Below are 11,284 nucleotides of genomic sequence, written 5' to 3' on the forward strand. Positions count from 1 at the left end.
AGCTCAGTGAATGTTTGATGAACAAACATTCATGTGGATATAAGGATGGTCATCAAACAAAAGAATTATTCCTTTCAACCCCAACCCAAGAGGACATAGTAAAATTTATTGACTGTTGTGGGGAGGGGCGGGGGGGGGGCAGAAAGATTGTTTTAGCTTTCATCTTCATTCCATTGGAAACAATAAGGTAGGGATCCCTGGGTGGCTCAGCGGTTTAGCGCCTGTCTTTGGCCCAGGGCGCGATCCTGGAGACCTGGGATCGAATCCCATGTCGGGCTCCCGGTGCATGGAGCCTGCTTCTCCCTCTGCCTGTGTCTCTGCCTCTCTCTCTCTCTCTCTGTGACTATCATAAATAAATAAAAAAAAATTTTAAAAAAAGGAAACAATAAGGTAAATGAGAGAGAAGCTTAGAAGATAGGAAAGGTCACTAAAGCAGGCCTGTGTTTCACATCTCATGGTGGGAGTGAAGGTTCTCAAATGGTTTCATCCACTTCAACCTAAGTACAAGGGGTGGGCAGCATGGGATGGATGGTAGTCATTCATGTAATAGCAAGGGAAATGGGGTATGTTGGACACACCTGAGCAAAGTTTGGGGGGCACAAACATGAGTCATTTTAGCCGGCTGGTCAGAGAGTGATGTACTATCTGCTGCTCAAGGAAAGTCCTCAGCAGTCTGACCTGGTGAGACCATGTAATGGGCTCATTCAGTTATGGGTTGGGCAGTCAGTGAACATGGACTCTAATTCTTTCCATGGGGTCTTTCTAGGTTTAATCTTCTTGTCTCCAGACCTAATTAATCTCTCTGATCTCTTTCCCTCTCTCATCCCTATCTCTTTAAAGTCTAGGGAATCCCCCCCCCTTTTTTTTTTTTTTTTTAAAAACATTTTTTTTTATTTATTTATGATAGTCAGAGAGAGAGAGAGAGGCAGAGACATAGGCAGATGGAGAAGCAGGCTCCATGCACCGGGAGCCCGACGTGGGATTCGATCCCGGGTCTCCAGGATCGCGCCCTGGGCCAAAGGCAGGCGCCAAACCGCTGCGCCACCCAGGGATCCCCCCCCCCCTTTTTAAAGATTTTATTTATTCATGAGAGACACAGACTGAGGCAGAGACATAGGCCCAGGAAGAAGCAGGCTCCCTGTGGGGAGCCCGATGCAGGACTCAATCTCAGGACCCCGGGATCACAACCAGAGCCAAAGGCAGATGCTCAATCACTGAGCTACCCAGGAGCCCCTAAGGAATCCCTTTCAAGTAAGAGATAGAGGTGAGGAAATCTTGCTTTCTTTTACAGTAGTTTCTCCCAAATGCTTTGTTCTTGATTAGAATCTTTTTTTATCTTTGATATCTTAGGATTTTTTAAAAAGATTTTATTTATTTATTTATTCATGTCTCCGCCTCTCTCTCTCTCTCTCTCTCTCTCTCTCTCTCTCTCTCCCTCCCTCCCTCCCTCTCTCTCTCTGTTCAGAGAGAGAGGGAGAGAGAGAGAGGCAGAGACACAGGCAGAGGGAGAAGCAGGCTCCATGCAGGAAGCCCCACATGGTACTCAATCCCGGGTCTCCAGGATCAGGCCCTGGGCTGAAGGTGGCGCTAAACCACTGAGCCACCCGTGCTGCCTGGTTTAGGATTTTGAAACTCAAAAGCCCAAAATATACAAAGTTTTTCAAGTCAGATATAGCTTACGGATTGCAAAATTCACCCTATTGAAGTGTATAGTTGAGTTTTAACCGATGTATAGTCATGTAACAACCATCACAGTTAAGATATAGAATATTTAAATCACCTCAAAAAGTTCTTTTATGTCCCTTTTATAATGAGACCCCTCCTATTTCCAGCCCCCAACAGCCACTGATCTATTTTCTGTTAATGTAGTTTTGCTTCTCCCAGAATGCCATATAACATGTAGTCCATTCAATCTGTCTTCTTTTATAATGCTTTAACATATACTTTGAGATTCATCCATGTTATTGCATGAATCAGTAGGTCATTCCTTTTTGTTGCTGAATAGTTTTCCATTGTTTGGATATACCGCAGTATGTTTATCAGTGATGGACATTTGTGTTGTTTCCAGTTTCTGGCTATTAGGAAAAAGCTGCTACAAATGTGTGGACAGTTTGTAGCATATTGTGTATATATTTTTACTTCTCTTGGGAAAATCCTTCAAAGTTAGATTGCTGGATTATATGGCAAGTGGTTGTTTAAATTTAGAAGGAACTAACAAACTTTTTCCAAAAAGGTTGTGCCATTTTGCATTTCTACCATCAATCCATGAAAATTCTGTTTGTTTATATTTCAATTTAGCATTCTGATAGATGTGGATACTCTTTCTCTTTTTTCCCTGGTTTCTTTTGCCACATTCCTCCCATGTAATAAATGTACAAAAATTCCTATCTGACCAAACAAGGAAGAGAATGCAGAAGAAATTTAAAAGTGACTTTACATAATAAGAAAAAATATATCTTTTGCTTCATAAGAAAACAAAGATAAGAATGAAAAAATGGAGCCAGAAAGCAGGTGTTGGAAAGAGGGACCCAGGTATAGGATCTCATAAGCTCTCCAAAAGAGCTTTTTGTTATTCATCTAAGTAGGAAACAGTTTGTCCAAATTTTCTGATTTATCCATTTAGAAAAATCTACTTCTGCTCTGGGCATAGATTATAAAACCAACTCCTTCTATTAACTCTTGTGTTCTAACCTAGTCTCCTTTAAACCAGAAATGGGAGCTTTTGCAGAAAGATGGCTGTGGTGACAGCATTGCTAAAACAGCCACACATAAAATAATTATGACGGATTGCACATTCAAAGGAAACCTCACCTTGATCCCAAATTATGTTATTAGTTCTTTAGAAAGTGATCTGCCACGAAGGCTTGAAATCTTTTGAGGAATCATCTTGTTGGGGGGAGGGGCAAGATGGCGGAAGAGCAGGGTCCCCAAATCACCTGTCCCCACCAAATTACCTAGATAACCTTCAAATCATCCTGAAAATCTACGAATTCGGCCTGAGATGTAAAGAGAGACCAGCTGGAACGCTACAGTGAGAAGAGTTCGCGCTTCTATCCAGGTAGGAAGACGGGGAAAGAGAAATAAAGGAACAAAAGGCCTCCGAGGGGGAGGGGCCCCGCGAGGAGCCGGGCTGAGGCCGGGGCGAGTGTCCCCAGGACAGGAGAGCCCCGTCCCGGAGGAGCAGGAGCTGCACCAACCTTCCCGGGCGGAAAGGGGCTCGCAGGGAGTTGGAGCAGGACCCAGGAGGGCGGGGATGCCCTCGGGCTCCCGGGGACACTAACAGACACCTGCGCCCCCGGAGAGTGCAACGAGCTCCCTAAGGGCTGCAGCGCGCACGGCGGGACCGACCGGAGCAGCTCGGAGGGGCTCGGGCGGCGGCTCCGCGGAGGGGGCTGCGGGGCGGGAGCGCGAATCCACCAGCGCAGGCCCCGGAGCACAGGGCGCCGGGACACAGCCCAGGATCCGGCCTCCCCCGGGACAGGCAGAGGCCGGGAGGGCCCAGGACAGCAAGGACGCTCCTGCCCCGAGCTGAGCAGATCAGTGGCCCCGCCCCGGAGCCTCCAGGCCCTGCAGACGGAGAACCGAGAGCCCCGAGCCCCGTAGTTCCTGCGGAGGCTGAATCCAGGCTTCCAGAGTTGCCATAGCAACTGCGGCTGATCCTCCTGGGGCCCCACGGGGTAAACAACCCCCGCTGAGCCCTGCAGCAGGCAGGGGCAGAGCAGCTCCCCCAAGTGCTAACACCTGAAAATCAGCGCAACAGGCCCCTCCCCCAGAAGACCAGCTAGAGGGACCAGTGATACTCCCCCGTGTTCCAATACAGCTTGTTTTTGGCCACTCTGCACTGAGCAAAATGACTGGAAGGAAAACCTCACTTCAAAAGAAAGAATCAGAAACAGCCCTCTCTCCCACAGAGTTACAAAATCTGGATTACACTTCAATGTCAGAAAGCCAATTCAGAAGCACTATTCTACAGCTACTGGTGGCTCTAGAAAAAAGCATTAAGGCCTCACGAGACTTCATGACTGCAGAATTTAGATCCAATCAGGCAGAAATTAAAAATCAATTGAATGAGATGCAATCCAAACTAGAAGTCCTAACGACGAGGGTTAACGAGGTGGAAGAACGAGTGAGTGACATAGAAGACAAGTTAATGGCAAAGAGGGAAACTGAGGAAAAAAGAGATAAACAATTAAAGAACCATGAAGACAGATTAAGGCAAATAAATGACACTCTAAGGAAGAAAAACCTACGTTTAATTGGGGTTCCTGAGGGCGCCGAAAGGGACAGAGGGCCAGAATATGTATTTGAACAAATCCTAGCTGAAAACTTTCCCAATCTGGGAAGGGAAACAGGCATTCAGATCCAGGAAATAGAGAGATCCCCCCTAAAATCAATAAAAAACCGTTCAACACCTCGACATCTAATAGTGAAGCTTGCAAATTCCAAAGGAATCATCTTGTTCTTTTTTTTTTTTTTTTCATCTTGTTCTTTTCCTCGTTACTCCTCATTCACTTCATTGGCACACACATTTACTACAAGAGAATCTTGCAATTTATAATCTTGGCCATTTAGTTCAGGGCCCTAGTGAAACTCTTACAACCTCTAAAAGAGGATGCTAAAATCAGCTTCTAGAACACTCAGACCTGAAATAGAAACTACAACCCCTTCCTTATACATGGGAATTGAAAGAAGGCATTTCTTCCAGATGTGTATGGAATACACACTGGGAGACCTGTTCCCAGAAGTTGTTTCTTGTACTTCTCTGTGGCCAACAGGAGGAACAAAATACCCTATAGTCTACCCTGAGAGTCTCTATGTCTTCTGCTTTTCCTCCTTCCTTCTTTTGCTATTCATATTCAGAACTGCCTCTACCAATCACCTCTTTTTCCAAATTCGAGAGAGCAAGAAGCGAGACGGGTGGGAATTTTGAAGAACTGAGGTAATTTGCTGACTGGTTGGCAATGCTTACTTTTGGTTTCTAGGCAATAAATCATGACTTACAAGCAAAAGGCCACTCCTGGTTTCAGCTACCATCTGGATCCATATTCCCCAAGGCCCTGTATCCAGGGTGACCCAATACTGTGGTAAATGCAAAACCTGCTGAAATCGAGTGTCCATGTTTGAGAACCAGACTCTAGACATTTGGTTCAAAGAGTGATGGTGACACAATGGGGTCAAGTGAAGCTGTCAGGAAAAGAGCTACTAATAATAGCTCACATGTATTGAGCACTAGCTCTGTACCAGTCATCAAATGCTCCACATATTCTTTTTTCATTAACCCTCACTAACCCTATAATGTAGGTTCTATTATTAACTCAAAAAAACAAAACAAAACAAAAAAAAAACAAAAACCCCTGAGATACCTGGCTGGCTCAGTCAGTGGAGAATGTGACTCAATCTCGGGGTTGAGTTTGAGCCCCACATTGGGCATAGAGATTACTGAAAAACTGAAAAAAAAAAACTTTAAAAATAAATAATAATAAGTTAAAGAACCCTGAGGCTTAGTGAGATAGTGAATTCCTATGGGCCCCTGGCTAGTAGATGATAGATCTGAGTGAAACTTAGGCAATGTGACTCCAGAATCTAAATTCTTAACCATTCTATATTATAACTACTATTAAAGCCCCATTGCAGTAAAAATCCCCAGGTAGATCAGTCTGACAACAGAAAAGTGTGAGAACAAGATGTTTCCCAGATTTTGAAATCTACTTTGAAAATCAATTCAACAGGTCATTCATTTATTTAACAATAATTTTTGAACATGTATGGATGCTGGGGATACAACACAAAGTGACTATGGTTCCTACCCTCATGGACCTTAAACAATCATAAAAGAGAGTTTGTGAAGAGAAAATTGCAATTTAAAAAATGATGAGTTTAATCAGAGGTATGAAGAGGTAATGCCAAAGAAGAGAAAGAGGTACCTAAATCTGGCTGTGAGAGAAAGAAAATGTTTTGTAGAGGAGGCATGTAGGGAGCGGGGTCTCAAAGAATAAAGAGGAATCACGAATAGACAAGGTATGCGCACATACGTGCACGTATATAAGGGAGGGCCTAGTGTTGCACCCAGGAGAGGAGGAGGAAGCATTGTGGGTAGAGAGGGCAGTCCAGCCTCACTATTCCAACCTGAAAGAGCATGTTTGGTGATGCCTGCCACACCGAGTTCAAGGTAAACAGCAGGAGAGGAGGAAGAGGCTACATAAGGTGGCTGGGGCCAGGTCTTGAAGGGTCTTATATGAGTTTGGGTTTTAACTCGGGCAGCAAGAATCCATTCAAGGATTTTGAACAGACACATGACATAACCAGGTGGGCTTCAGATTGCAACTTGGTCAGTTCCAGAAGGAAGGATGAGACAGAGAGAGGTGAGATGGGAACAGGGAGATAATTTAGGAGGATGCAGTATTATTGCAGATGAGAAAAGATGCAATACCTTGCCAAGGGCAGTAACCGTGGGGATAGAGAGGAAAAGATGAATGAGGCTATGACTAAGAAGGCCGACTCCACAGGACTTGAGGATTGTTCAGTGAGGTAGCATAGGAGTTAACCGCCCAGACTGTGATTTCAGACTGCATTGATTCCACATACTTCCTAGCAGTGTGACTTGGTCAAGTTATTCAAGCCATCTGCCTCAGCCTCCTCATTTATAAAATGAGGATAATAATAATATTTATAGCATAGGGTTATGGTAAAGATCAAATGAAATCCATGTGCCTAGAACATGTGTCTGGCATAGTAAGTGCTCAACAAATTTTCTCTTTTCATTATTTTAGTGATAGAAAGAGAGGGATCTGGGCTGGGTCCCAGGTTTCTAACCTGGGTCACTATACCAACACCAACTAAGTGTAGGTTACTCTCTTTGAGAGAGCTGTAGTTTAATAGAGCACCTATTAGAAACACTGTGGAACTGATCCTAATAGACTACAACTTAAGTTTGCTGTACTTGTTTAGCCATGGAAGTAAAAAGTGACACTGCTGAGTAGTTCCAGGTTCTGGGCTGCCTGACCTGACTCACAGCAATATTTTCTGATCAAGTTTCAAGTTTTTTAAACATCGAAAACATTTCATGTGATCCTAATTTTCTAAAAGTCATCTCAGATCCCTGAAAAAAGTATTAGAAAATGCTTCCTGAAAAGATAATTTCTTCAAATTTATATATATGTATATATATAGTATATACATATTTTAACAAAGCTTTCTAGGACTTTCTATATGTTTTTCCTCTAGACACTGTCGTATAAATAATTTTCATTCAATAAGTATATTGCCCTTCCATCCATTCTTTGACCCACCAATCCACCCACCCAACCCTTCATCTACTCACCCATCCATCTACCCATCCACACTATGTGGTGTAGTGATGAAAAGCATGGAATTTTGAGCCAGACACACCACTATTAAGCTTTACTACTTAGTAACAGTGAGACCTTGAGGCTATCCTGTCACCTCTCTGAATTAGTTCCTTGTTTGTAACATGAGGATTCAAATAAGTATCTCCTGGGGCGCCTGGCGCCAGGTGGTAGAGCATATGACTCTTGATCTTAGGGTCCTGAGTTCAGGCCCCATGTTGGGCTTGCAGCCTACTTTAAAAAATAAATAAATAAATAAATAAATAAATAAATAAATAAATAAATAAATAAAAGCAAACCACCAAGTATCTCCTCACAGTTCTCCTGTGAGTATTAAATGAGACAATGAATATAAAGTATGGAGCACAGCATAGTGTATATACTAACACTTGATTACTGGTAGCTGCTTCTATTATTCTGCAAGCCAAGCATCATTCCAGACACTGAGCATACAGCAGTGAACAAGAGTTAGGGGCCCTGCCCCCATGGAACTTTCAGTCTAGAGGAGGAGAAAGGTATGAATAAGTGATTTCTCCCACCAAACAATCCCATCTCATTATACAACACTACTATCCTCCTAATTTTTTAGTTTCATAATTGAGGAGTCATCTTTGATTCCTCTCTTTTCTATCAACTCCCACCCCCACATGTAACCCATAGGAAAGTCTTTTTAGCTCTACCCCTAAAATATATCTCAAATCTGGCCAGTTTTCACCATCTCCAATGCTACCTGGTCCAAGCATTCATCTACCTTTCTGTGGTCTCCTGCAACAACTTCCTTAACTGGTCCCCTTACTTTCACTCATGCCCCTTATAGCTCATTTCCAAGAATAGCCAAAAGGATCCTTTAAATCAGACTTTGCTGGTCCTCTGCCTAAATGCTGTAATTAGAATCAAATTCAACCTTCAAGGCCCTACATACCCTGGCTCCTGCAGCTTCACTACCCACAACCATGTGGAAATTCTTTCTGTACCTTGAATGCATCAAGCTTGTTTCTATTCGGGGACTTTGCACTGAGGTCTCCACTGCTTAGGATACTCTTCTCCACATCCTTCCATGTCTGACTCCTTCTCACCCATCATTTCTCTGATCAGATGTCAGCTCAGAGGTCTCCTCTGGCAATCCTGTCTCATTACCCTTGCCCCCCCCCATCATTCTATTCTCTTACCTTGTTTTATTTTCTTCATATCATTTCTCTCTCTGCCCTCCCTCCCTCCCTCTCACTCTTTCTTCCTCCCCCCTCCCTTTCTTGCTATTTTTCTTTTTTTTTTTCAATCTCTACACATAGCTGGTCTCATGAGGGGCGGAACTTTGTCTTCTCGCCTCCATATCCATGTGCCTTGAATAGTATTCAACACATAGTAGGTGCTCCGTAAATATTTTTTAAATTAATGATTGAATGAGTGAAGTAGTTCCAGTAAAATGTGTGTGATCACAAGAACAATACTGCTGGGGCAGCATGGTGACAGCTGCTCAACGATGTATTGGAAAAGATTTCCATCTGTCTGAGAGTTAAATTCAGTCCTGCCTGATAGCAAGAACTTGGACTAGAGTTTTCTCAGGATTTCTTCCAATCTGAGATTCTGGGATCCATGCCCTTCATCATGTCCTGAAGTGTCCTTTTACCTGGTTCTTAGCAACACACAGATTAAAAAACTATTGTGGCCAAGTGTTTGGTGAAATGAAGACCTGGCCACCATTCTTAACCAAGCAACCAATTCCCTTCCTAAAACATGCATTGCCGAAATTCTACACGGGTTATTTTATAGCTGACATAATAACAAAGACTCCTACTTGTAGTGCACCTAATATATTCCATTCATCTCATATACTCTTTTTTTAATGGATATATTTTTTTAAGATTTTATTTATTTTTTCATGAGACACACACACAGATAGAGAGAGAGAGAGAGAGGCAGAGACACAGGCAGAGGGAGAAGCAGCCTCCATGCAGGGAGCCTGACCTGGGACTCCATCCCGGGTCTCCAGGATCACACTCTGGGCTGAAGGCGGCGCTAAACCGCTGAGCCACCTGGGCTGCCCAATCTTATATACTCAACTAATTCTTGTATCAGTTCTGCAGAGTAGGTATTATCCTCCTTCTGATCTTGAATATGTGGAACCTGCAGCCAGGAGAGAGATCCTTACTTATCTAAAGTCACAAAGCTGGTAAAAGGGGGAGCTGGGGTTCAAACCCAGGTATATCTGGCTCTGATGTCTAGGCTGGTTCTGTAACAGTCAAGGGGGCCAGTTCCTTAAAGTGAGGAATAGATGGTGTGGATATCGCTAATGCTAATTTAGAAGAACAATCCTGAGATAAAGAGTCATAGAAAGAAGTCTCTGTAATTAGCCTGCTGGCCCAGCAGGAATGGCGAGTTTAATCTCCTGTAGGTCAGAGCTATTGGGCATCTGGGTATTCAAGGGCAGGACTGTAGGGACCATGGAGAAAAGTGTTTTCAAAGACAAGAGGGGCTTCTCTTGGCTGTGTCAGGGAGGGCAGTATGCTCAGAGTGACAAAAACATGCTGGGGAACAGTAACACAGAAGAGGTTATAGGGAAGCCTTTTACAAAAAGGCCCTGGACAGAAGGCAGATGGGGGTGGGGGTGAGCTGGAGTAGAAAAGGAAAAGTAAGTGCATCCACAGCAAGAGACTTGGAAGGATTTTGTAGCCCATGCCCTTCTCCCAGAATATTCGTCATTGCATTTCCAGCTGAGATACACTTTCACTCTCATTAGAGCCTTTCACTAAGAGGCAAGGAAACTCTGAGGAGTGAGGGAAGACCTTCATGGGCAACTACCGCCAAAATCCCAAGTCCTTAAATGTCACCACCTCAGAGATCCTTCCTTCACCTAAATGAGACACACACACACCCCGTTCTCTATTACTGCACCTGATACTTCTCTCAATAGCATTTCTCACAGTTTATAATCATATTTATTCATTTTCATAGTCACTGTTCCCCCTAGGGCAGAGACCGTCTTTGTTTTATTCACCAGTGTGTGTATTCAGAACCTAGAATGGTGTGAGCAAAATGTTCAAAAACGATTTGTTGAGCGCCTGAAGGAGTGAATGTTGTCCATGCAGCTGATCCTTAAATTGGGTGGTCTTCATGGCCTGTGAATAAATTACAGGGTTCTCATCCCCCTTAACATGTGCGTATCAATAAAATCAGGTTAGAGTTAATACCAAGGATAGGTTCAAAGGGTAATTAAGGATCACTATCCAAGAGGTGTCAGAGAAGTCTTGCTTCTTTGCCTACCTTGAGGTGAAGCGATTTCTGGGCAGCCTTTATGGAAATGAGCCTAAGTCGTTTTAGCCCCAGCTCTCTCCCCCACACCCATCCCCAATCAGTGCCCAGTTGGGGGCAGATCGTGGTGGGGCAGGTCATGCTAGGGCTTGCCCCACTTTGTGCTGCCAGAAGCTCTGGCTGGCTCCCATCAGGTATATGCCGGCTGTTGGCAAGAAGGAAGGAAGCAAGCTGTAGCAGGAATAAAGTCCACCACCCCTCAGACTGAAAGCCGTTGTTGGCTGAGGGAAGCCAGCTGGTACCAGGTTAAAGAGACCATTATTTGCCATCTAATAAGCAAGTATTTGGCGGGGGTGGGGGGTGCAGATTATTTCTCAGCAAGTTGGAAAACAGGGCACACATGATATTTTGTTTCTCCTTTGGCTTTGCTGATAGTGGAGTTCACTCTTGAGGTTTGGTTGACCTAGTTCTTTTCAGGGAGACATTGAAATATAGATAAGCACACGATAGTGGAACAGACATATGCCTTCCCCTACTTGTCACCTACTCATTCTTCCTGATGCCACCCTTTGTTCATGAACTATGATCATGCTTACTAGGGAAGAGAAATGGAGCCAGGAGAGTCCTCACTGTGGCCTTGGCAAGATAAAGAGCGCCGGAGGCCAGATAGGGCCTCAGTTTGGTACTTC

The sequence above is a fragment of the Nyctereutes procyonoides genome, unplaced genomic scaffold (assembly GCF_905146905.1).
Source record: "Nyctereutes procyonoides isolate TBG_1078 unplaced genomic scaffold, NYPRO_anot_genome, whole genome shotgun sequence".
NCBI lineage: Eukaryota > Metazoa > Chordata > Mammalia > Carnivora > Canidae > Nyctereutes > Nyctereutes procyonoides.